Source organism: Lagenorhynchus albirostris, chromosome 5, assembly GCF_949774975.1.
Source record: "Lagenorhynchus albirostris chromosome 5, mLagAlb1.1, whole genome shotgun sequence".
NCBI classification, from domain to species: Eukaryota; Metazoa; Chordata; class Mammalia; order Artiodactyla; family Delphinidae; genus Lagenorhynchus; species Lagenorhynchus albirostris.
The window spans coordinates 64,903,113-64,929,896 of record NC_083099.1 but is presented as its reverse complement, the minus strand read 5'-3'; the positions used below and the strand labels follow the sequence as shown (position 1 = coordinate 64,929,896).

Sequence of the window (26,784 nt, the reverse complement as noted above, 5' to 3'; positions counted from 1 at the left end):
GGATACCTTGTCAGTCATAACATGAGCTATTTCTTTTTAAATAGCTTTACTGAAATATAAGCCACATACCATACAATTCACCGGTTTAAAATGTACAGCTCAATGGTTTTTAGTATATTCACAGATATGTGCAACCATCTCCACGGTCAGTTTCAGAGCATTTTTGTCACCTCAGAAGGAAACCCTGCATCCTTTAGGGATCACTGCTATTGTCCCTCAGCCCTGAGTGATCCCCAGTCTACTTTCTGTATCTATGTATTTGCCTATCCTGGACATTTTACGTAAAAGATATCATATAATATGAGGTCTTTTGTGACTGGCTTCTTTCACTTAACCAAATGTTTTCAAGATTCAGCCGTGTTGTAGCATGTACCCATGCTTCATTCCTTTTCATGGCCAAATAATATTCCATCGTGTGAATATTCCACATTTTGTTTATCCATTCACCAGTTGATGAACATTTGAACAGTATTGCTATAAACGCTGGTGTGCAAGTTATTATGTGGACATATAGCTTCATTTCTCTTGAGTACATACCTAGCAGTGCAATTGCTGGGAGCATGAGCTATCTCTTCTCAAATGCTGGAAGCCTGTGGGGACTTGAAGCCACACAGACCTTGGTTCAATTCTAACTCTGCTACTTTGTAGCTGTAGGATTTCAGGCAAACACACCTCTCTCTTAGTCTTAGCCTCCTCATTTGTAAGATAGAGATAATTACACCCACTTCCCAGTAGTCTTGCTGGCACTAGATGAGATAGTAAGGGGGAAATTCTTTGTCCAGGGAACGACCCAAAGGAGCAGGTACTCGATAAAGGCAGCTATTCTAAAATCTCTCCAAATATGGAATCCCTGCAGGAGGAGGCTTAAGAGGAGCCATTGATGCTGAAAAGGTTGGGAACAGTGGGCTGATGGTCTCTTCAGCCCCTCCCCACTTTCATGACCAGTGACTTACGAGTCTGTGAGTGGCTATGAGATGGTGTCTGGGGAGCAGGTGGAGGGGAGGAGGGCGCGGTGGAGCGAGGTGGGGACGGGGCCGCAGGAGAGCAGAGAGCTCCGTGCCTCGGAGGGGGAGAGGAGCAGCTACTTGCACAGAAAGGGGAACGTGATCTCTCTCACTTCATTTCTGCCAGGCCTTGTGCTGCCCCCTCGGTCTTCTCTTATCTCCGCTAAAGGATCGCATTTCCTTTCACTTGCGCGAAATGGGTTCCTGTTTCCCCGGCGCCCACGTGGCCCTTTGTGAGTCAGCAGCCGCCGGGGCTCAGCACCCTGGTTGAGTGGTTCCGGAATTGATGAGCTCCGAGGGAAAGGCTGCCAGCACTTTGTCCCCTGGGAGCGCTGTGGGCACAGATTTGTTCCCATTGTTCCCGCCCCGCCTCCCTGAATAGGCCGCATTAGCCGGCGCGCTGACTGGGGCCGGACAAGGGGGTCCCGGCTGGGGTGCTGACCTCGGCGCTTCTCAGCACACCCGCACGCTATGCCGAGCTTACGGGGAAGCCGATGACCCTGGCTTGGCGGGTCCTGCAGGATCCAGCACTCAGGACAGCGAGAGAAATCTTTAGATTGCGTTCCGGTGAGCGGGGGAGGCGAAGGGGGCTTCCCGCAGCTCGGTTATAAACTAGAAACGAAAGTATCTCGACCACTAACGAGCTCCGGGGGCCTCCTCTAAAGACCAGGGGTCCTTGCAGTGGGGAGGGAGTCGCTTTTCACACCACGCTGGCTGCGTCACACAGCCGTTCAGCAGCAGCTGCTATAGGCGCTATGTGGGCAGGTGCTAGTCCAGAGTTTACAGCGCTGTTTCACGTGCAATTCCACACGTGCCCCTAACCACGGGTTACGTGAGAAAAAGAAGACAGTTATTGTTATTCCCATTTTACATGTGAATAAACTGAGTCCCTGAAGGGCTGGTGACTGTGGGGGTCATTTACAGACTTCTTGGGCTCCCATAGTCAACAGCAGCCCTTTGGTGTGACAGGTTCATGCCAAAAGTCTCTCCCATGATATGACAATTTTGAAAAAGTCCTTTCATTTTTATCACACGTAGAACTCATACTTTCAGAGTAGGTGGCTCCTGTGATTTCATGGAATGTTAGTGAAATCCAAGTGAGCATGGGAGTGCTGGGCTGGGGAGGAATGTGCGAGTGTCTGTGAGTGTGCATCAGAAAGACAAATAGAAGCGCTTTCTGTTTATCCATTGTTTCGTGTTATCTTCTTCCTTTTTGCCCTCCATCTTTCTGGTTTCTAGCTAGGCCCTGCCACAAAAGAACGACACATCTGGCAGGTCTGTCAAGCAAAACGGAGGTGTGATGGCTTCTCCTTCAGGTATACTCCCTTTTAAGCAAATCCAATTCACGAAAATTTCAAATGTGCAAAACAAATAAATCAGGAAGCATATAAACTTTAAAGTGACTACCTATGGGAGTCTTTAAAAAATTCACATTTAAAATTTCAGCAAAAATTCAATGCTCACAGAATGCTTACTATCAAAGAATTTGTGAAAGTGAGAATCTGTTGGGTGGTAGAAGTTGAGGTACCCAGACTTATCAAAGGAGATGCTCTCAGCCATGACAGTCTCGTGCTATTCTTACACCCTGCAAAGAGGACCCTTTCCCTGCCTCGGGGCCCGTGCTTAGGAGGATTCTACATATCACAAACTCCAAAATATAGAATGTTTTCTGTCTTTCTGTCTAAATCTGTCTCCTGCTGTCTCTGTCTCTGTCTGTCTGTCTTCCTCTGGTTTGATAACCAATTGAATGAAGAGGAATTACAGGAGAGGGTCACTTGGGCTGAAATGGACCCCCTAGACCAAGGAAGAGGGAGAAAACCACAGCCTCTGTCCTGGGAAACCAGAGAAAGCGGGTCGGATTAATTTACTTATTTGGGGGTTAGCTTCATTAAATTCACCCTTTTTAAAGGTATTTGGTTTGATGAGTTTTGACAAATGTATGCAACTGTGAAACCACCAACGCAATCAAGACATAGAATACTTTCATCACCCAGTCAAATCCCCTTAGGTCCCATTGCAGCTAATCCCCTCTGCCCTTCCTGCTCCGGCAACCCCTGATCTGTCTTCTCTCCCCATAGCTCCTCTTTTCTAGAATGTCATAAAGGTGGAACCGTGCAGTATGCACCCTTCTGTGCCTGGCTTATTTTACTTAACATAAAATGCTTTTGAGATACATCTAAGTTGTTGCATATAGTAGTTTTTTTCTTTCAGTTACTGAGTGGTGTTCTGTTGTTTGGATGTACCACATTTTGTTTTACCGTTTACCAGTCGAAGGAAATTGGGTTGCTTCCAGAAGCCCTGCTTTGTTGACAGTCACTTCAAATCACCTATATAGCCAGAGACGTTTCCACAAGATAACTATGCGCTTTCCCTTCTCTCTACGCGGGTGATGTAGTTTGGGGAGGTGCTTAGAATTGCCTGGAAATCCTGAGTCGGCAAAATGACACACAGGGAGGGGAATCTGCTTGCCTCAGCTTCCTGGGAGACCTTGATTGTGTCCATCCGTTTCAGTCCCGAGGGTCTAGTCACCAGTTGGGAGTCCTGGGCCCAGGTCCAGCTTCTACCCCATCCTGGCTCACAGGCTCACAGGTGGCCGGGTTGACCCAGGGAAGAGCTCACCTCCTTTAGCCTCTGGGATGCAAGGGTAGTGCTTGGGAACAGGCTGCGAGGCCCAGCTAGGAAAGCAGGCCCGTTGGGGGGACAGCTTCGCTGAGTTTCTACATGCTTAGCCAGCTGGTGTAGGGGGTGTATGGGCCTCCGTTTGCACTCTCGCTCCAGGCCCGCTCCTGCTGGTAGCTGGGGAGGCCGGCTGGGAGCCTCTTCCCACACTCCCGCAAGCAAATGGCACCGGTGGCCCTCTAGCGGTTCAGACGAGTAAATTCTGTGTCTAAAAGCACCTGCTCTGCCCCCGGAGTGTAGCTTGTGTGCTGGGAGGATCTTACCTCATTGTTCCATCTGGTCCCCTGACTGACGGCAGCTGTCGGGCCAGGAGAAAACAACCCGTGCTTGGCAGTCCTCCCCGGCGTCCCCCATCCGCTGCCTCTCCAACCCCCTCACAGTAGCTGTTTCCTCCTTGCCATCCTGAGCCCTACCACACGCCCCAGCCTCTGCAGATACCTCCACCTCCTACTCAGTGGGGAAAAGAAACACCACAGGGCCGGGTTTGCTCGGCCTCCTCCCCGCTCCCTGCACGTTTCTTCCTGTCTCTACCTCAGGGGCCCCTGACATTTTGTTCTGGATCCTCTTCCCTCTTGACTCTCCGACGGCTTCACCTTCCCCTCTCTCTCCACATAAATGACTCCCACATCTACGTCTGCAGATCCACAGGCCCCAGCCACCGTCGTGTCCTTACCTCCTCCCATCTCCACGCGGGCACAAAATCCTGTCCAGTTTACCTTCTGTGGATTCCTTGAAGCCTCCCTTTCTGCCAGCACCCCCCGCCCCCCGTGCCTCTGCTTGTGTCCTCAGGGTATCCTCCCCCAGGCCTCCAGCCTTCTCTCTCTCCTCGGCAATCCAGAAGCCTTCCTGTGTTCAGAGTGTTCTTTCTAAACCACAGCTGTGATTGTGTCACTTCCTTGATTTAAACCCTTCTAGTTCATTTCTCAGGTTCGGAGTGTTCTGAACAAAATCCAGATTTCCCAGACCATGACACACGTCCCTGCTGAGGCAGCGCGCTGTGCCTCGGGCCTCGGGGTGCAGTTGTGCAGCGTGTGCATGGAGCCATGCAGCCAAGGGGGGTGCCCACACGCAGGTAGAGAAGGGGGCATGGGGAGGCCCCAGGCTCACAGAGGGGCTCACAGGCCTCAGCTCCTTCTGCTTCCCCAACTCCCTCACCCTCAACTCTAATCCCCTGCAAATCGCTGATAATTCTTCAAAGGCAGCAGGCTGTTTCCTGCCAGGAGTAATCCTCCTACCTTCTTCCCCCCTGTGAGTCTCCTCCTCATCTTTGCTATCAGCTCAGATGTCCCCTGGGGGGAAGTTGGGGGGAGGAGAGGGTCTCCTCTGACCACATCGCCTCTTCCCATAAGGCTAGACACTCTCTTCCGAGCTCCCGCAACTCTCCATCCTTGCCACTACCCCAGTCCTCGGTATCCTCAGTCGTCATTGCCTCTCCACGTTTCTCTTGCTCTTTAGACCGTGAACTCCTTGAGGTCAAAGGCTGTGTCTTGTCCAGCGCAGATGTTTGTGGTTACATGGACGTTTATTGTGCACCTACTAAGCCCGTTCCATCACTGCAGCAGTCCTCAGCCAGAAATGCTAAATGAGAAGTTATAGGTCAGGAAGCTAAAGCTCAGAGGGATGAAGTAACTGGCCCAGTATCACAGAGACACGAGCGACAGAGCGCAGATTCAAACCCGGGCTGCCCACTCTCTTTCTGCTCCACCCACTTCCTTAGCAGGCAAGATACCATAGCTTCCACTTTTGAGCCACAGACAGGGGTCATGAACCTCCACCTGTGCTGATGCCAGCTGCTACTTTAACTCAGCACTAATCTGTTACTGCTACTGGCAATGCCCTCTCGCAAAGGGAAGCCCCAGTCAGGCAGAGCTGGGTTCTTCAAATGTTTTCATCAGCTCTGTGGAGTTGTGGGCTGGCTTGTTTCTGGTGGACAGAGTTTTTTTTTTTCCTGCCATTGTATAAACACTGGCGTAGACTTTCCTGTTTCTAAACGAAAAATGGTTGATATTTTAATGAACTTAAATATGATTTTAAATATCATATAAAGCGATGATAGTATGAGAAGAAAAGCCCCCGGGGTGTGATTAGCAATTTGGCATTTCCATTTCTGATGGGAATATTAATGGCATTCTAGAAACAGTGTCATTATGATTAAGACATTGCAACTGTAGAAACTTAGAAGTGTGAACTGCAGCATAGGAATAAATGCCAATATCCCACCAGGGCCAGTTGTGTATGTCAGTTTCATTGGCTCCCCCTTCACAACTAAAGTTCTAACCTCATTGCAAGGAGCACCAAGAGGTTTCCTAAGATCAAAGACTATCTGAGCTGCTGGGGATGCTAGAGCATCTAGTCCATTACACTGCCTTGCAGAAGAGGAAACTGTGGTCCAGAGAGCATGCATGTCTTGCCCAAGGTCACCAAGTTCATCAGGGGCACAGCCAGGAGTAGGATCCAGGTCTTTCTCCCCAGACCAGCACTCTCTGTCTTATACCATGCTACCCTTATGTGCCCGTCTCTGAGCTGCAGTTTTCCCCTCTGTAAAATGATGCCTTAGTCAGTTTGGGCTGCTGTAACAAATTACCTTAGACTGGGTAGCCTAAACAGCAAACATTTATTTCTTACAGTTCTGGAGGCTGGGAAGTCCAAGGTCAAGGCATGGGCAGATTTTGTTTCTGGTGAGAACCTGCTTCCTGGGATGCAGACGGCCATCTTTTTGTGTCCTCACAGGCAGAGAGCAGAAAGGAAGTCTCTGTTCCTGTTCCTGAGGGCTCTGCCCTCACAACCTAATTTTTTGTTTTATAGTTTATCCTGACAGATAATTTTATTTTATATTTATTTATTTATCTATGTATTTATTTATATTTATTTTGGCTGCACTGGGTCTTAGTTGCGGCACACGGGATCTTCATTGCGGCATGCGGGCTTCTTAGCTGCCACATGCAAACTCTTAGTTGCGGCATGCGGGATCTAGTTCCCTGACCAGGGATTGAACCTGGGCCCTCTGCATTGGGAGCACAGAGTCTTACCCACTGGACCACTAGGGAAGTCCCCTGACAGATAATTTTAATAATATCTTAAGCCTTGACCCAATTGAAATCTGAGTAATTTGTATATGCCATAGGTAATTAAACGTTTCTAGGTTTTAACAAGACTTTGTATAACTCTTGGAAAAAGAGCCTGGTGTCTTTGGAGACACACTGATGTGAAACTTTTTCTTTTTTTCAGTTATATATATATTTTCAGATTATTTTCCATTATAGGTTATTACAAGATATTGAATATAGTTCCCTGTGCTATACAGTAAATCCTTATTGCTTCTCTACATTATGGATAGTAGTTTGTATCTGTTAATCCCATACTCCTAATTTATCTCGCCCCCCTTTCTTTGCCCTTTGGTAACCATAAATTTGTCTTCTATGTCTGTCAGTCTGTTCCTGTTTTGTGTATAGATTCATTTGTATTACTTTTTAGACTCCACATATAAGTGATATCATATAATATATCAACTTACTTCACTAAGTATAGTATTCTCTAGGTTCATCCTTGTTCCTGCAAATGGCAATATTTCATTCCTTTTTATGCCAGAGTAATATTCCATTGTATATATGTATCACATCTTCTTTATCCATTCTGTTGATGGACATCTAAGTTGCTTCCGTGTCTTGGCTATTGTAAATAGTGCTACTATGAACATTGGGGTGCATGTATCTTTTCAAATTAGAGTTTCTGTCTTTTCCAGATATAAACCCAAGAGTGGGATTGCTGGATCATATGGTAGTTCTATTTTTAGTTTTTTAAGGAACCTCCATATTATTTTCCATAGTGGCTGCACCAGTTTACATTCCCACCAACAGTGTAAGAGGGCTCCCTTTTCTCCTCACCCTCTCTAGCATCTGTTATTTGTAGGTTTTTTGATGATGGCCATTCTGACCGGTGTGAGGTGATACCTCATTGTCATTTTGATTTGCATTTCTCTAATAATTAGTGATGTTGAGTATCTTTTCATGTTGGCCATCTGTATGCCTTCTTTGGAGAAATGTCTATTTAGGTCTTCTGCCCATTTTTTGATTGGGTTGTTTGTTTTTTTGATATTGGATCTTCATAACCTAATTATGTCCTAAAGGCCCCACCTCCGAATGCCACCACACTGGGGATTAAGCATCAATATATGAATTTGCAGGGGGCACACAAATGTTCAGTCCATAGCAAATGGAAATTTAAAATAATTCTTAGATTTCAGGGTTGTGAGGATGAAATGGGATAGTGTATGTGAGTTGCTTTGTAAATTGCAGGTAACACACAAATGCTGGGAGGCAGTGGAGAGGAAAAGCATGCCTTTTAGAGACCAGCCTGGTTGGAATCCTTGCTTCCCACCTGCTTCTTTAAGCCCCAATTCCTATAAAATAGGATGATCCCATCTCCTGCATAAAGCTGTTATGAGATTTAAATGAGATATTTCATGTAAATTTATACTTCTCTGTCAAAATATTAACTAGTAAATTCTCTGTCAAAGATAAAGAATATTAATTCTCTGTGTTTCATATGCTGCCCACCTTTTGAAGGGAGCACTGAAATCAGGCATTTGGGAATATTGCTAGAAATAGAAGAATGTTGGTTTTAACAGGAATTGGCCCAAATTAAACACATAGAGACTTTCCTTATCCAAGAGTGCCTACCATTTCCAAGGTGTCAGTGAAACCAGCTTAGTGGAGAACAGGCAGAAATGACTTCTCATGAGGTTGACAAGATGTCAAGGGCTGGCTGTCAGAACGAAGGCCTGTTGCTTCAGTGTTCAAAGGACCAGGCTGTGCTATTTACAGGGAGCCTTATTTGCTTATGTAAGGAAACCCTCAAGGCTGCCATATTTACAGCCAGAGCAGATTAACCCCTCAGGGCCGCCCTGTGAAGGGGAAGGGACTGCTAACTCTCTAGTTAGCTTTTCTCCTCTGCTATAATGGAGGATGGTATCAGTAAGAGATGCTCGACCAGATTTCACATTTTTTCCAACTTGTTTTTAGGCCCTCGGTGTCCTGCTTTCCTGTTCTTACCCCCCCTTTTTTTTTTTAACTTTTTAAGGTGGTGCACGTGTACAAAAGCTGCACACAGTACAGAATGGGGTTCCGTCTCCTCTCAGCCCTCCTCTACCCTGACACCCCACCCTCCCCACCAGCGGGCAGCCACCAATACCGTATTCTCATCTCTCTCTTCAGGGATATGCTTTTCATTCTGTTCTATTTATTCAATTAAGAAATACCCATTGAGGCCTTTTCCCCGGGAGCGTGGCCCACGGCGGCCGCGGGGCGCCACCTTCGGCTGGGCGGCTTCCGGTGGGACCAGCGCTCCGCAGGGCCTGCCTGGCCCCCGGCCGAGCGCGCGGCCTGCGGCCCGGAGGGGCGGGCGGAGGGGACCGCCGGCGAGGGGCGCCCGAGTCAGGCACTGGAGATCGTACCGGTCCCAAGTTTGACATCAATATGCTGGTTTCACTTCTGAGGCAAGAGACATTTGTGTCCTTGAGGTGCCTCCAGAAATGAAATATACAGATAACTTTGTAATTGGTAGTGGAACTTCCACTGGACACATACATCCCATGGCCTACTACATTGTGAAAATGTACAAACACCTGAAATGTAACAGTGAGCCTCATGTTAACACCGAAGGGAAGGACACTGCTGGCTGGCTCTGTGTGGACTTTGGCAGCATGGTGATTCATTCGATGCTTCCGGAAACCAGGGAAACCTATGAATTAGAGAAATTATGGACCCTACATTCTTATGATGACCAGTTAGCTCAGATAGCACCTGAGACCTTACCTGAAGACTTCATCCTTGGAATAGAAGATGACACTTCGCCTCTGGCTCCTGTGGAGTTTAAATGGGAATAAAATGACATGAACTGCTGTGGTCAAAAAAAAAAAAAAAAAGAAAAGAAATCCTCATTGAGTGCCTGTTCTAGGTATTGCAGATAGAGCAGTGACTAAAAAAGAAGTCGAAAAAATTCTGTCCTTAAAGAGCTTACGTTCAGATGGTACTTCCATTTACCTTTGTACATGCACTCTCTGCTTTTTTTTTTTTTTTTTTTTTTTTTTTTTTTTTTTTAGTGCGGTACGCGGGCCTCTCACTGTTGTGGCCTCTCCCGTTGCGGAGCACAGTCTCCGAACGCGCAGGCTCAGTGGCCACGGCTCACGGGCCCAGCTGCTCCATGGCATGTGGGATCTTCCCGGACCGGGGCACGAACCCCTGTCCCCTGCATCGGCAGGCGGACTCTCAACCACTGCGCCACCAGGGAAGCCCCGACTCTATGCTTTTATACCATGTCCACCCCTGCTTCAGTACATCGATCATTGTCTGTTTTACACACTTTTCTGTACCTTGCTTTTTTCACTTAATCCTGCTTCTAGGAGGTTAATGATAAAGGCCACGTTTAAATCTAGCCCAGAGGCCTTTTTGTTTGGATCAGCCTTGGCCAGAAGAAAGGTAAAGCCCGCAAATGATTCCTGGCCAGACAGGTAGGAAGGAAGGGCTGGCATTGCAGTCTTCTGGGGGACAGCCTTGGTAACCAGGTCCAGATTCCCACAGGAGAGTTAATGTTGGATTAATCAGGGCTTTTTATGTTCTCAGTGTCAAAAATCCAACTCAAACTGGCTTAAACAAAAAAGGAGATCTATTGGCTCTCAAAGGTGGTAAGGCCTCAGGGGCAGCTCCCAGAGAAGGAAGAGGACAAAAGAACCAGCTCAAGAGTCCAAGGTTATGTCCAACTTTCCATCTGTCCCCCTTTGCTGCCTGTCTGGTTCAATGCTCATTTTGGTCTCCATCTGTCCTCAGGAAGCAGCCACTTTGCATCTTGGGGGAGGGAACAAAAGTGCTACAGGTCAGGCAAGGACACCCATTGGCCAGAACAGGGTCACATGCTTACCTTTTTGTCTGGGGGGATGGTGTATGTTACCAGGAGAAGGGGCATGGGAACATTCTCAAAACAGATAGCAACAGTTCCTAAGCCCTGTTTGATGGGCTTCTGCAGTCACTCTTCCTGGCAGCATCCTTGCCAGTCTAATGTTTCTTGGGCCAAATGGCATGCCTAAAACTTAAGTTAGAATGGAAATTTTCAGAGCTATTTTAATATTTTATTTTTATTTATTTATTTATATTTTTTGCGGTACGCAGGCCTCTCACTTTTGTGGCCTCTCCTGTTGCGGAGCACAGGCTCCGGACGCGCAGTCTCAGCGGCCATGGCTCACGGGCCCAGCCGCTCCGCGGCATGTGGGATCTTCCTGGACCAGGGCACGAACCCGTGTCCCCTGCATTGGCAGGCGGACTCTCAACCACTGCGCCACCAGGGAAGCCCCTTCCAGAGCTATTTTAGAGGGCTTTATACAACTTTTGTTTTGCTGCACTGACAAATCATTCTTTCACTGATTCATTCATTCATCCAACATTAATAAACACTTAACCATATACCAGGTGCTGTTCTGGGCTTCTGAAGATACCTTGACGCATGAAAGATACCTGGTCCCTGGTCTGGAAAAAGACTCAGTCCCTGCCCTGAAAGCGTGAGGAAAGGAAGTGGGCAAAGGGCTTCTGAGACGGTTACCCGACACAGGCTGTGTACAGCAGGCTGTGTACAGATGCTGCGGGAAGGGGGGCGCAGCTTACTCTACCCGCGGGGAGACTTCAGAGAAGAGGGGCGCACACAAGCAGAGCCTTTGTGGGGTGAGGGGGTGACTTAAGATATTTATTAGGACACTTTGGGAGACAATAAATAGAAAGCAAATTTAGCTAACTCAACTCCAGTTTAAAAAAAAAAAAAGCATCATACGATTATAGCGGTATTCTGGAAGTCCCGGAATCAAGACCTGGAGAACCAAAGGCAACCCAGGCAGCAGCTCTCTCTCTGCATCTCTTGTCTTTACTTCTCTCTGTCTTTATTTGTCTGTCTGTTTGTCTGTCTGTCTCCCAACCACCCCTCCCCACAGGCCCGCTTTCCCTCCCCTTAGTCCACATGTGGGAACGTGGCAGGTGGAGGGAAAGGGTGAAGGCTGTCTGAGTGGGAGAATAGAATGGGGAGGTAGATGAAGGCTAATGGAAAAGCCTAGAGTTCCACGTCGGGACTGGAACCTCATGGAGGCCAGGCACGTGAGCCTTCCCAGGAAGCAGAGGGAGGTCAGCCATGGCAAAGGGAGGGCCAGTTATCCCAAAGGAGCAAGAAGGGAAAATGCCTGACTTCCAAGAGGGTTGATTCCTGCCCGAGGGGCCACCTGGCAGAAGAAATGTCCCAGAGAGCTAAGGGAGGAGGACGACCTTACACCAGAAGGATAAAAAAGAGCAGAAGGCCTGCATCCGTCTCCAGAGCATGTACTAGTCACAAGCCAGTGAGTCTTGCCCAGAATGAAGTGCAACAGAAAAAAAGAAGAAAGTCCTTTCAATGTGAGTTTTACACCCACACAGTCTTGCTCTCGCAGAAGTCCCAGGCCCCGTGGGCACTGGAGTCAAAGGTTAATGGGAAGAGTTTCTTCAGTGGTCCCTCAGTGCTGCCATGTGGGAGTGAGCTCACCATCATCACAGTCCCAGCTCCCAGGTGGCTGCAAACCGTGTGCACAGCAATGGTTAGTGACAAAGAAAGAAACTTGCCTCTTCTCTGGATGCAATAAGCCAATGGCCTGCAGAAGGACATGATGGGAGGGTACACCTCTGAGGCCCCTTCCACAGGGATGTCACAAATCCCTCAATTTGTTTACTTGTGGCCTGGACTCTGAAATCACTAACATCACACACACACTTCAGCCCTTACTAGATGATTTTCTGTATGGGCAGAGCAAACCCACAAGTTCACGAAGTCCAGAATACTCCCAGCAGCCACTGCTGCTATCCATTCCTACTTGAATGTTGGGGCAGGAAAAATGCTTCTCCACCCTCCAGATTATTCCAACCTTAAAGGTCAACTGGGTGTTCATACTATATTTTATTTATATATTAAGTGGTTTTGTTTTTGCTTTGCAAGTGTTCCTCCCATCTCTATTTGACTGGAGCATGGATTGGGTAGCATGGGGCAGAGGGGGTGGGATGTAAGACAGCCCATTTCAACAGGCTCTGAAACTATCCCAACTCTCCCTTGTGGTGTGTCTCTGGATGGGTGGTCTTATTTTATTTCTTCTAAATGTTCCACTCACTTCCCCCCATCCTACCTCAACACTTTGGCCCAGGGCAACCAAGTTTCTGATAATATAAGAAAGATGGTGCAACTAGAAATAGAAGGCTGTGGGATTGGGGGCCTTTAAAATAAGATACGTTCAGTACACATGTTCAGTTACTCCTTTCTTCAAGGCTGGGCTTTGAAGGGCAACGCTGACACCTGGAGTCCAGCTCTCCAGACTCTGTGGGCAGGGGCAAATCCGACAAATCAGACAAACTCAACACTTACGGGAGGTCATTTCTGAGCACGTGGAAGAGGGATCTGGGTTCAGATCCAGCTAAAAATGATAGTTTGTATTTCCTGAGCCCAGACTATGAGCTAAGCACTTTTCATTGATCATGTCACCTAATCTTTGCACATTGAACCTGATAAATGGGGGTTATTACCCCATGTAATAGAAGAACAAGCTGATGTTCAGAGCAATTTACAATTCACCCAAAGTCACACACTTTGTAAGTGACAAAGCCAGAATTCAAATCCAAGCGGTTTGAATTCAGAACCAATACTTCACATGGTCTTACCACTTAGCTGTGTGTTTGGGGAAAATAACTTGACTAAGCTTCAATTTCCTTACCTAAAACTATAATAACAGTACCTACATTCAGTGTTATTGAGAACATTCCGTGGGATGAGGAGTTTAGAGCAGCCAGCACACAGGGACCAACGAGTGGCAGCAGTCATTATGTGATGATTTGTAAGGGACAAGCCTCCCAGAGCCACACTGGATAGTTTCCTTGAACCCTGTGCTGGCATCCAGGGCTGTGTTGTCCTCAGCCCTCAGATCTCTCCAGGGGAGGGTGGCTCGGGATGGACCTTGACTCACAAAGCCTCCGACAGTGAGAAGGAGGTCCTCATTGGGTACAGCATAAAGCCCCTCGTTCAGCCGGGTGACGGGATGCGCCTGCCTCTGGCTCTTCCCAGCCAAGCCCCACTGGGCTCAGAGGGGAACCTCTTCCCAGCACTCAAGAGGACCCTCTTGGGCTGGCCTGTGAGTTGCTGGCAGTGGGTGGTGGGTGGTCTCTCTAGCTAGAATGCTCCTGAGAACAGATGGGGCTCTCCGAGCTGTTTGAAGGTGGCAGCTTGATGTATATTAACTGGCAAACTGCTCATCGTGTAGAGGCGGCCCGGAAGGAGGTCTGCAGTTGTGAGTGGGCGAAGGGGACCACAGAGGGAAGCTGGCAAGCGCAAGGCACCGTGTAGGCGGAGGCAAGGGCAGAACCGTGGGCGTGCATGCTCAGAAGGTGAGGAGGTGAAACAGCTCGGCTCAGAGCCCACTTGGCCCTGACTCCTCACCACGAGAAGCATATTGGTTAACATTTGCTTAACTGGTCTCATAGAAACAGCATTGTGGGAGCCTGGAATCAGAGTGTGGTGCTGCAGGAGGCCTTGCCGCTCTCCTGGTGCAATTTGCAGATGGGAGAACGAGGTGGGGGAGTCTTGTCTGACTTGCATGCACAGTAACCTGTCTTCACCCTGGTCGTTGGCAAAAGGCAGTCTCTTCATAAATAAATCCAAGTATTTAGACGTTATTTTGCTTCTTTTTTTAAATTTTAAAAGTGTGATGATCAATGCAAAAGAAGTTTTGAAAGAAAAAAACTCATCCAATACCCTAATTATGATCATTTTGTGCATTCATTTTCAGGCCTTTAAAACATATTTTTATGCAATTGCAATCATAGAGGAGAGAAAATTCCATCTTCTCATTCAATAGCATAATATTTTCTCATGCTACAGTCTTCAGAATTGTCACCCCAAAAAATACCCCATAGTTGAACAGTAAATTAATGTTCAGTGACAGAGTTGAACCCATGAAACTTGATTGGTCCGAATTTAGTTGTGACTTCTCGATAACAACTTCATGTCTGTCTGGTATCCCTTCTGTTCTATCAGGACAGATCATATTTTACAAAAAGATCGTTTGTACGAAAAAAGTACTTCTGCCTGGATTCCATCCCAGGACAACGAAATCAGAATCTCTGGGCACAGGGTCTAGGCATTATTGTTTTTAAAAATTTCCCCAAGTGATTCTAATGGGTCTTAATCTTGGCTACTCATTACAATGTGTTGCAGCACTTATATAAAAAGCTCTCCTCCTAGGCTGCACCCCAGACCTTTTAAATCATGAGTGGTGGGGCTGGACCTCGGGCATCAGTACTTGTTAAAGCTCCCCAGGTGATTCCAGTGTGTGCCATCTGCTACTGTTTCATCTCATCAGGAGGCCCATTTGTTGGTTTTCCCATCCTTAGTGGTCTCACTAAGACCAAACAGTGGGCTCAGGTGGTGATATCCATACTGCTCCGGGGCAGTTCCTGTTGACATACCAATCTGATTGGTTCATCCACTGATGAAAAGATGCTTTTTCTAATTCTGCATTCTGGTCACATTTTCAAGTGCGAATTCTTCTATAAAAAAGAACTTTCTCGGGCTTGCCTGGTGGTGCAGTGGTTGAGAGTCCGCCTGCCGATGCAGGGGACACGGGTTCATGCCCCGGTCTGGGAGGATCCCACATGCCACGGAGCGGTTGGGCCCGTGAGCCATGGCCGCTGAGCCTGCGCGTCCGGAGCCTGTGCTCCGCAACAGGAGAGGCCACACAAAAACAAAACAAACAAAAAAAAAGAGCTTTCTCTTATTCACCTGGACTATTTGGTTAACCCTGAAATACAGTCCACCCAGGCAAGGCAAGATAAGTGGTTCATCTTAACCAGGAAAAATCAGCACATCTTTTTCTGAGACCACTTGAGGGAGATGAGGGTTGAAAATGCAAACATTCTAGGAGGTGAAGATCAGAAGAGAGGAAGGGGAGTTCACATTATAACCTGAGGTCAGATCAGCCTCAGCAAGTGAGGGAAGCAGAAAAAGAATGTCTGGCGTCTGTGCAGTTGGGAGTGTGGCAGCAGTTAATTATCGAGGAAAGAAGTGCTGAGAGGCCGAGGGTCCAGCTGGCATTAGAGTGTGAATTTGTGTTGGAACCGATGCTGGCGAATTTCTCCAGCAACATTCAGCAGCAGACGAGCCCTGACCCGGTCTGGCCGGGTCTGGTATTGGGCGGGCAGGGTAGGAACTAAAGGAGGTGAGGGCAGGTGAGGGAATCGGGGTGCAGGCAAGCCCATCACTACAGGAGCCTCTCTGCTCGTATGTGTGGTTCCCCTGCCTGCACCCCTCATTTCCTGGCCACCTCCTGCTTATCCCTCGGGCCTCACGTATACGCCGCCCCCTGCAGAAGCCATGTGACCTTCCAGCTGAGAAAGCCGGGTCTGACTGAGTTGACCCTTTTCTGGGCCCCCAGAGACCCCGACCACAGCCCTTATCAGCAGCACTGCCATCGTTTGTTTAGTTGTGGCCCTCGATAGACTGTATATTCTGGCTGTGGCCCGTGGAGACACACGGGGGCTGTGTAGGGAGGAAGCTGTGGAGAGAAGGCGGTGGTAACAGAAAGGACTACGTGTAAACACCCAAACGTCATTACTGATCTCGGTAACTGAAGGGACATCACACACAGAAACCCAGGCTCCCACATTGTAAAACATGGGTCGGATTGTGCAGAACCGACCGCAGAACTTTCCAAAGCGCTTGGAACGAAACCCGCCTATGGTCTGAGTGTTTGTGTCCCCGCCCCAGAATGCGTAGGTTGAAATGCGAACGCCCAATGGGAGGGATTAGGAGGCGGGGCCTTTGAGAGGTGCTTAGGTGGAGCCCTCATGGTGGGATTACGCTTCTTATAAAAGAGACCCCACAGAGCTCCCCGGCCCCTTCCGCCACGTGAGGAGACAATGAGGAGTCTGCGACCCAGGAGAGGGCTCTCACCCGACCACGCTGGCACCCTGATCCGGACTTCCAGCCTCCGGAACTGTATGCAATAGATTTCTGTTGTTTATAAGCCCCGCAGTCTGTGGTGTTTTGTTACAGCAGCCCTAATCGACTGAGACAAAGCCTCAGTCCTCAGCACAGGTCCGCGGGAATCTGTAGGACATGCCGCCGCTCCCGCCTCACTGGCTCTGCTCCAGCAGCAGTGGCGCTCGGCTGTGTCTCCATCCCTCCACGCACGAGCCCACCGCAGAGCTTGGCACTCGCTCTTCCCTCTGCCTGGAGCCTTCTTCCCGCAGATCTCAGCCTGTCTCCCTCACTCTGTCCATCAGGTCCCTGCTCCGACGTATTCTGAGGGAAGCCTGCCTCACCATCCCGGCTCTCCACCCTCTGCTGCTTCCTTCCTCCTCACAGACTTACTATCACTTGGCACCGATTTACAGGCTCAGTTGCTATTTGTTTACTGTTTCCCCTGCTAGGAATATAATTGCCATGGTTGTGGGGATTGGTTCTCGTTCACCGCCATGTCCCCACACCTAGAACTGCCCCTGATTTAAGGTAGATGTCCAAAATGTATCCGTTGGATGTATGTGTATACACCTAGTGCCTTGGTAAGGCAAAGAAACATTGAACTAGGAATGGAGTGCATGCTCGTCTGTGTCCCCTGCACGCCTAGGCCCCCACGGAATGAAGCCCTCAGCCCCAAACAGAGAGGCAAGGCCAGGGCTAGAAGCAGCACCGACCATCCTCAGCACAGAGAACAGGGCCAGGGGCACGTCGTGGATGAACTGGAAAAACAAGAGGCGTGAAGCTGAGTGGCAGCCACGTGAAGTGGCTATTGCCCCAGGAACGTCAACTCGATGCACCCCTTCAGCGAGCACGCGTGGAGCCCTGCTGTGGTCTAGGCACTGAGCGGAACACAGAGACACCCAGAGGAAGAGGAAGAAGAAGCCCTCACCTCGAGTAGCCCACAGAATACATGCGCCCAGAGAAATCAGCAAGTACAACAAGGGGTGACTTAGGCCATAGGTGCAGTGGTTAGGATGAGGGGTTTCGAGCCTGACGGGAGAGACTCAGGTTCTGGCTCTGCCACTAACTAGCACAGCGATCGCACGCAATCACTATGCCTTGGTTTCCCTATCTGTATGATGGAGATAATAATAATGCTTATCGTATAGGATTGTGGCGATTAAATGAATGTGCCTATGTGTGTGTATGTGTTTGTATAGGCACACACACACACACACACACACATATAAAATGTGTGTGTATATATATATTTTTCCTAGAACTGTGTCTGGTGCATCAAAAATACTCTGTAAGTAGTGTCTGGTTATTATTATTATGAGATGTGTACATGGAGTTGGGGGTGGGCGGGGGCAGAGAGGGCTTGCAGAGCGGGGCCTGGAGGTGAAACGTTAGAGGTGAGTAACCTGGCCACCCAGGGGAGAGGGGCCGTGTGAGGGCAGCGGTCACGGGACTTCCAGAGCACTTGCTCGTATGTAGAACAAGAGTTCGGAGGAGACAGGGCTGTGACAAAATGTTACTGGCGGGAGCAGAAGGTCTGGCCAGAAACAGAGGGCAGGACTCGGGAACGGCCTCAGGGAGGACTCCCATTCCTGGGATCCTGACCACAGCTTCCAGCCTGTCCAGGGAAGTGACCACAGGATGGCTCCATGTCCCCAGAATAAGCCAGGGCCATTTACAAGCTGATCGTGAGTTGTTTAAAGAAAGCCAAGCAGTTTGCCAGAGCTGGAGGAGACATTAATTTTGTCGTGTGGGCCACTGCATGAGTCATCCAGGAACAAAGCGAGAGATGTAAATGCACTTCGCACAGCCCTCGGTGTGTCATTTCGTGCCTGCCCAGGGCTGGTCATTACTTCAGGCAGATCTGAGGATGTCCATTTGTAGGAAGGTCCAGTGCTGGAGAAACTGAAGCTTAGACCTCCTGGATCCCTGCCAAACCTCAGCCTGCTTTGCAAGCCCAAAAGGGGTGGGGAAAAAACACCTGGCTCCTCCCACTCTGTGGTGGGATGTTGTACAGCCAATGTCCCTACCTTGGCTGTGCTCCTTCTCATATGACCTTGGGCACGTCCCATGGCTCCTCAGCTTATCAGATTTCTCATCTGAAAATGGGGTGCAGGCTCTCTAATCAGGGATGTGGTGAGGATGAAATGCGACACGCCCAGGACAAATGTCTACAGAAGATGTGCTCAGTACATCTTTACATCTTCGTTCTGCCCCTCGATGGGTATGGAATGTGGAGAAACAGCGTCTCTTCTGCGGTCCTTTCTTGGAGCCCTTGGGCCAGACACTTCCCCTCTCTGAACCTCAGTATGGGATCTGTAAGAAGAGGCACTTGAACTCAGTCATTATCTTGCAGCTCTGATAGTGTACGATTCCATGACTGAGGCAAGGACAAACTTGCCTTGAGATAGCGTAAAGGATGTGCTTGCGCTCAGCTAGTTAGAGTTGAATGGCTTATTAATGGTGCATAACTGAGTAATAGCTCCCAGCAGGTGCTATATCAATCTGGGTTGTTGTTTGTTCCAGCGGGCGGGCAGTACTATTTGGATCGGCAGTGTGGTTATTTATTTAGGGTTGAGTCACAGGTGGAGGCTGGAGGAGAGCCTTTCCCCGAGCCTGCCGTGAAGTTCATCAGCCCCTTGTGAGAAGAAGAAGGGAGAACATTAGCTGTGTCTCAGAGCAGGAAGTTTGTACCCATCTAGAAGCAGGGGAGCGGAAGGAATGTCCTACCCCCTACCTCCAGAGCTGCCTAAAATGTCAGCCTGCTTTCAGGCCCAGGTCAAATTCAGCCTTCTCTAGGAGGTAGGCAGCCTGGCCTTCTGGAAGAACACATGTTTTAGACTAGGAATCTTGTCCTGGTTCTACCTTTTACTGGCTACGTAATTTGGGGCATATTATCTCACCTTTTAGAACCTCAGTTTCTTCATCCGTAAAATGGGGGTGGTAATAATCTCATGCCTCACCGATTGTGTAGGTTAAATGAGATAAAGGAAGTACCCGCACATAGTAGGTGCTCAACAAATGGCAACTGTAGTAAACCTTTCTAGGGCCCCTCTGGTTGGAAAGTCTCTTTCTTCTCTATACTTCACAGCAGTTGCTCTGTGCCGTCATAGAGGCTCAGAGCTGTGCATGGATCTGCCTTCGTCTCCTGATGATTTCTAAGTTTCTAGGGAGTGAGGACTGCTTCAAATCCATGTTGGATCTCCAACATGTGCCTGCACAGAGTAGGTGTTCAATTAAAACATCCCACATTAAGTGGAAGACAAACTCCAAGAGAAGAAATAGCATTTCTCTCCAGCCAGCTAGCCAGGTGCAGGTGAGCATGCATGAGTGAGTAGGCCTGGTCCTTGGGACTGAATATACTGGGGACACAGGTCAGGGGACAAAGCTGGGCAGGGGGAGAGAGGCAGGCCAGCCATAGCATGCCCAGGGGCCCATCTTCTGTCTCTTTAGCAATAAACCTCAATGTGAAACAATCCTGCCCATCAAACCCTATTTAGACCAACGCGGTCATTTTCTTCCCATCTTTCGTAATGGAAGCCTCCAGCAGAACATTCACTGCAAAGAAGAGTGAGTCACACAAAGCAGCCTGAGAGGAGAGAATACCCTTCGTAAAAGGACAAGAAGACCAGCCAGAAGGTGGCTGAAGACCAGCTCTGGTGTCGGGAGCCGCCGGGCATTTGTGGGGGAGGGAAGGGAGTCATAATCATACTAACTCTGCCCCCATTGTTTGTCAGGGGCCATCTATAGATGATCATTCTCTAAATACCTTTCATTATCACTAATTTTAAAGACACACAAAATGTACACATGATAAGACAGAATCTATACATGTGACTATTTAATCTTTGTGACCATACTGTGGAGTGAGAGATCGTCTCATTGACAGACATGAAAACTGAGACTTGGAGGTTTTGTGGTTTGTCCGAAGTCACAGCATTCACTGCATGCCATCTGTCACCAAAGCCCACGCTCTACTCTCAGTACCGTGGTCTAGTCCAGTCTCCCACCCAGGGCAGGGATGGCGTCCAGCATCCCTGACACTCATCTTCCAGCCCAGGTTCCACTGCTTCCAGCAGTGAGGTCTCACAGCCTCGCAATAATACTCCTAGTGAATTTCTAGCATGTTATGTGTCAGACACTGTTCAACGTCTATTACAAACTTTGCCTCCTAACCTTCATGATAGCCCCAGGAGGTAGTTACCATGATTTCCTTCACTTTACAGAACAGAGAGGTTAGAGAATTTGCCATGGTCACACAACCATTCTGTGATAGAGCTGGGACCTGACCAGGTGGCCGCCTCCCCGCACTCTTGTAACTTTCCCGAGAGCCTCCCTCAGGCAGCCCTCTTCGCTGCTGTGCTGCTCTGCTTAAAAGATTTTCCTTATTCTGATCCGAGTCTGCTGCCCCGGAACTTTGACCCACTGGTTTTAGTTTAGAAAAACTCCAGCTCTTCTTAAAATGACAGTGCTTAGCTAGCCACCCACGTCACTCTCCCATCCACCTTCTGTTGCTCTGGTTCTTACTTCCTTCCATCTTCTGATGTTGATGTGCCTCAGTGGAGGGCACGGAGCTGCCCCCAACATCCCAGGCATCATTGAATGAATCTCCAGATTGGATGAGCTCATTGGGGTCCCATGGCTCTGTTGCCTCTTGAGTCACTTAAAGGTGATTTTCTGTTAAACACGGTGAGTCACGTGGTCCCCACCCTGTGCTTATGCATTCAGCTATGAGTCTGGGGCTCCGCATCCCACTGGCCCAGCAACTGCTTCTCCAGAGGGCTCAGTTCAGCTCCTGAGCCTGCGTGCAAGAACTTCTAGAACAACCTTGGAGTCCTTGCCCTTTTTTGAGCTTCCAGTTGGGGCTTCCCAACTGGAAGCTTCCATTACAGGGCATCCTTATAAATGAGGCCAAATGAGGGCAGAACAGTGGTCCACAGCAGGCACCAGGTGCCACCCTGAGGTGGTAGCTGGGCAGCACCAAAAGGGGAGCTCCCCCTACCACAAGGCTGCACAGAGACCACCTTGGGCCTCTTGCAGGAGACGTGACGGTGCCACTTATAGGAAGGGTGAGGCTGGATGGCAAGCTGTTGATCTAGCTCCTCAGCACTTACTTGACTGTGTCCATCGAAGCCGTTCTTCTCTCAGCCCATTCACTAAGCAACATCTCAGAGGGTGAGGGAAGAGGACAGCAGAAAGTACCTTGACTTTTTAATCTCTTAATGACGTGATTCTTCCATCCTATTGCTTACTATAAAGAAACAAAATAATTCCAGGGAGGGGAGTCATCCTTGGTTTTGGCCAAGTCCTAAAGCATGATCCAAGCCAAAAAGAAAATGTATTGGGAAGTTGTCAGGGAGCTCGTGGAAGTGATGGGAATTCTGAAGGCAGCCTGGAAGCAGGATAGGAGCCAGGACAGGATGTACTTGACGGTTGCGGTGTCTCGTCTTTGCGTTACTCTGCTCAATAGCCAAAGCCCCTGGAGAGAGTCTGATTGGTTGGTCTTAGATCACAGACCCACCTCCTTGGCTGTACTGAGGCGACAGAAGAGGAATCTGATGAAGGGAATCTCCTGGAACTCCTTGGCTTCTGTATTTGGAGGCAAAACACACCAATACACCACACACCAATCTGCCCACGATGGGGGAGAGGTGACTCCCCAAAAGGAAACCAGGGCGTTTTCAAGAAAAGAATACTGGATAGCCAAAGTGAACATACAAAAAACCCACAAATGTCTACCCCATCCGTAAAACCAAAACTCAAATCATTAGTAATTCAAAATAAAAGAAGGAAAGACGAGGATCCCCCTTCTTTGAAGGCACAGAGGGTTGGCATAGAGAACACAGCCATCTTGTCTCCCCTCCCTGCGGGGGTTGGAAGATGTTGCATCCCATCCTGGGGAAATCTAGATGATAACTTCCCGATGCAGCAAAGAAGTCCAAACAAATTGAGCTGCCTTATCAAAACAAATTGGAGAACCATTCTCCGCTACAGTTACTTGATCCAAAGGCCCATGGAATGTATCCCATCTGAAGGCATTCTTGTGAGAGGTAAATTAGATAATGCACAGCTCTGAATGCAATTAATGTCTGGTTCTCCCTATTAGTTGTGTTTCTAAGGTAGAAACTGCTTTTCTCCCTATGTCTGGTCTGAAACATCATGATACGAGACATCCTTGTTTGGGATTATAGAAAGAGCTGTCTCCAGCCAAGAGACAAGGAAAAGCAATGATACGCAGGGAATGGACAGGAGTAGCCATTTGGACCGTCCCTTTGTGGGATTCCCTCTGTTTATAGCTGATTAGGCCTCCTAGCTGGGGCACTATAAACAGCAGGTATTCAGACAGGCTGGGGGTGGGGTTGGATGAGCAGCTGGACCCACTGGACTGGGGCCTGATGCAAAGAGAAGGCCCCATCAGGAAAGTTTGCCATGGCGATGACACACCATCCCTACCTTGTGGCAGAGTCTGCCTGCGCCCCCAACGGCGGGAACGTGGTCGCGCTCCTGTGATCCAGTAGCTTGTTCCCCAGGCTCGGGGAAGGCCCAGGCAGAGCAGAGCATCAGATTACCAGGCATTGACTGCAAACAGACACCTTCGAGCTGAGAGCTGGACCCATTCAGGAGCAGCTCTGAGAGTCCGGAGTTGGTAATGTTCAAGGGGAGGGGTCTGGACTGTACTCCCAGAGATGCTCGTTTGTATATTCTGACCGGGAAGATCACACGCACGTGTTCAGCCATGCTTGTGCACCGCGAGCCTGCTCAAAGTATCACAGAGGGCTCTCTCTGGGCCTATTGTTGGCTTCATAACTGGTATAATGCCCATCAACATCTCTCACTTGGGGCATCTCTCTTCGAACTTCAAAACAGACCAGGCCTCCAAAGGCCTCAGTGCTCCATCGATAACGGCTCATCATTAACGGCTCTCTCTGCCCCTCCTACCTTTTGGTGCTGCCCTGAGGTGTCCCTAATTATGGCAAATTCCTCTTCCACAGGTGGACCCCCACTAATGTAAGCCCATGTGCCCCAGGCTTCTTTTCTCCCTGCCAAGCATCCTCAGCTCCCTAAATCTCTCATTGGCCAGTTTTCCAGATCCCCGAGTAGATCCAGGCCACGTTTTCAGGCCTGGGCCCCGGAGGCCTCACTTAACCCTCACTGTGCCACCAAAGGCAGCCTTTGGGGTGGTGTTACTCCTGCCTCTCTGCCTGGAAGCCTTTGGTGGTTGAGGGTCTCCTCCTTCAGTCTTAGTGAGCTGGGGGTTTGGTGTCCTCTCCAGTTGTCCCAAGCTCGTCAGGGCCGTGGTTCAACCAGCCCTGCCCTTGAGGTGCCTGCTGCCCAGAGCCAGCCCTCTAAGCCCTGCAACCCCGCCAGGCTGAGCTCAGGTGGCAAAGCCATGCCTGCCTTCCAGGATTGGGACCTGCTGCCCTTGTTCTCGGTCCTTCCATACGCCGGCAGCTGCGCCGCAGGGCCTGGTCCAGATGCAGAAAAGGCAGTGCTGTCAGCCTCTGCTCCCACTGTTCGTCCTACGCCTACCACTCAGGAGCCGGTCCCCCTGAGCCCAGAGTCGTGACAGGCTTTGTGCAGCTCTGCGCGGGCGGGCTGTAGTCCTCATCCTCTTAGGGGCCACCAGAGGAATGGGGGAGTGGGGATGTGGGAGAGGGTTGTGTGTGTTGGGCCTGGAGCCACAGAGGAGTCAAGTGCATTCTGGGCCCCCAACTCAGGCCCCTCCCACCCTCCTGAGCTGAGAAAGCAGCCCGGAGGCAGAAGAGGCCCCACGGGAGGGACAGGGCTTCAATTTTCAGCTGGGGACGGATTGCAGCTCCAACGGGCTCCATTGTCCCTGGGAACTGTGGCAGGTTTATCAAAGGCTCTTGTAGGAGCTGTAATTTGCATTTCATTTTATGGATTTATATTTGCTTTGTTCATTTCCCTTTGTTTCCCCAGAGTTCGCTGCTTTGGTGTAAACGTTTCTTTTGAATATTTTTCAATAACACTAAAGAGAGAAGGCGTCCTCCCCCCACTCCTGTTCTATTCCCGATGACTCCTAAACCGGGGTGGGGGGGTGCGATGAGGCAGAAACAGCTTCCCCCAGCAGAGGCTGGGGGCGAGAGAGAGAGCTGCAGGCGGAGGGGGGGCAGGATTACTGAGCCCCTTTTAAGTGTCAGGCGCTCCATGTGTGTAATCAGATTTCATTCTCACCACAACCCTGCAGGTAAACTTGATTAGTCCCACTTGTTTTTCTCAGACGAGGCTCAGAGAAGTTGAGTCATCTGGGTTACCCTCAGCTGGTAAGTGGCAGAGCCGGGACTGGAACTCGGGTCTTACCCTCTCTTGCCTCCACGGTGCCTCTGGGCTCTCTGGTCCATAGATGACTCCCCCAGGACCCCACTTTCCTTTCCCCTTGGAGGAGCGTGTCTATGGGCTCATCCCCTCCTACGTGTGTGAGCATTTCAGAAGCAAAGACACATCAGTGGGAGAAAGAGGAGGAAACAAGATGTCTGAGTCTACAGGACCCGACCCACTTGGACAGATAGGCCCCCTTGGCCTAGCTCTGTTCTCAGGAAGGACACACACATTGGGAAATTGTCAGCAGGCCTGGGACTGGGATCTTTCGACTGGGCCAGGGACTCATCTTCAGGTCCTTCTGCAGGAGAGAGTACTGTCCAAGGAGCCCCGTGCAGGTGGACTTCAGTGTGGCCGACGCCCCCAAGTCACTCTGCATGTGTCTGCCCCGCCAAGCCAAGGGGTCCGAGCATGAGGGACTCAGCACATGACCCACCCTAGGATGTCAGAACTGGAGGGTCTACTGGGGTTATCCCACCCAGCCTCCTCATCTCACAACACTCGGGGGAGTGAAGTCACACAGCTGGTTCACCAGCCAGCTCCAGATTCCCAGCTTCCCCGAGACCCACCCAGTCCACTGTCCCCTCCTCAGTGGCTTTCCCCAGCCAGGGTCACCAATCCAGGTTCGATTTGCCCACACATAGCAAGCCAAATGCTGAGACGATGGGGTTTGCAGCAAAGAAAGGGGTTATTCGCAAGATAGCCAAGCAATGAGACAGGAGAACAAGTCGCAAACCCACCTCCCCGAAGGCAAGGGGCGGGGGTATTTATAGGCTTAAACTTATAGGCTTATTTATAGGAATAAAGCATCAGGGTGGACTGAGGCGTGGGGAGCACAGGAAAAGGTGATTGCAAAAAGATGTGGGAATCGAGGTTCTGCGCAGGCTTAACTAGGCTACAGGCCTCTGCACATCCTGAGGGTGGAGTTTTCAACCCTTTGATGTCAAAAGGTCACCAAGCGGACACTCACGCATGCCCAGTTGGAGGGTCGGTGGTCCTATCCCGCTGGTGGTCTTAACCAGCTCAGCTAGAACTAGACACACATAGCTGACTCTCAGCTCAGCTGAACTAGACATAGCTGACTCCAAGTTCCTGGAAAATAACTCAGGCAAACATCTTATTGTTTAGATTCCATGCCACTTGGAGGACATGCAAGTGTTAAAACGACATGGATTACTGAAAGCAGGTGAGATCTGACTAATTATTACCCATGGTTTCACCCGGGTATCAGCCACATCAGAGTCATCAGTTCTTGTTCAGCATCACAAGGGAGGGTCCAGGAATCCACATTTTAAAACACCCGCCAAGATGATTCTTTTGCACATTAAAGTGAGCCCTTTGGCTAGATCACACAAGTGAGGTTAAAGAAACTTCAATGATTAGGGTTTTAAACCAGCAGAGCTAAGGGATGGACCTAGCTTGACTTTATCCACTCTCTTCTGGCCCTACCTGCAGAGTTTGTATCTTGGAGGGAGGCTCCTGTCTGGTGGATAAGCAGGCTGGATGAGGTAGGAAAGGTTGAGAAGAAGAGGTTGCCTTTAGAGGGGTCCCCATTCAGTCCACTTCTCTCCTTCATGTCACCTGCCTAGAAACCTCAAGTTTGCCCCTTCGTGGTGGAATGGCAAAGACCCGGCCAAAGAGTTCAAAGAACTGGGCTCTAGGCCCGGCTCTGACAATAACTGTGGAACCCTGGAGAAGTAAGACCTGTCCTCACACTGGGCCTTATTTTCCTCCCCAGCAT

General features: G+C 49.5%; 1 pseudogene; it reads left to right on the top strand.

Moving 5' to 3' along the window:
- The first annotated feature begins 1,200 nt into the window (after positions 1-1,200).
- Positions 1,201-9,567, top strand: LOC132520235 (mitochondrial assembly of ribosomal large subunit protein 1-like; annotated as a pseudogene).
- Positions 9,568-26,784: the final 17,217 nt, after the last annotated feature.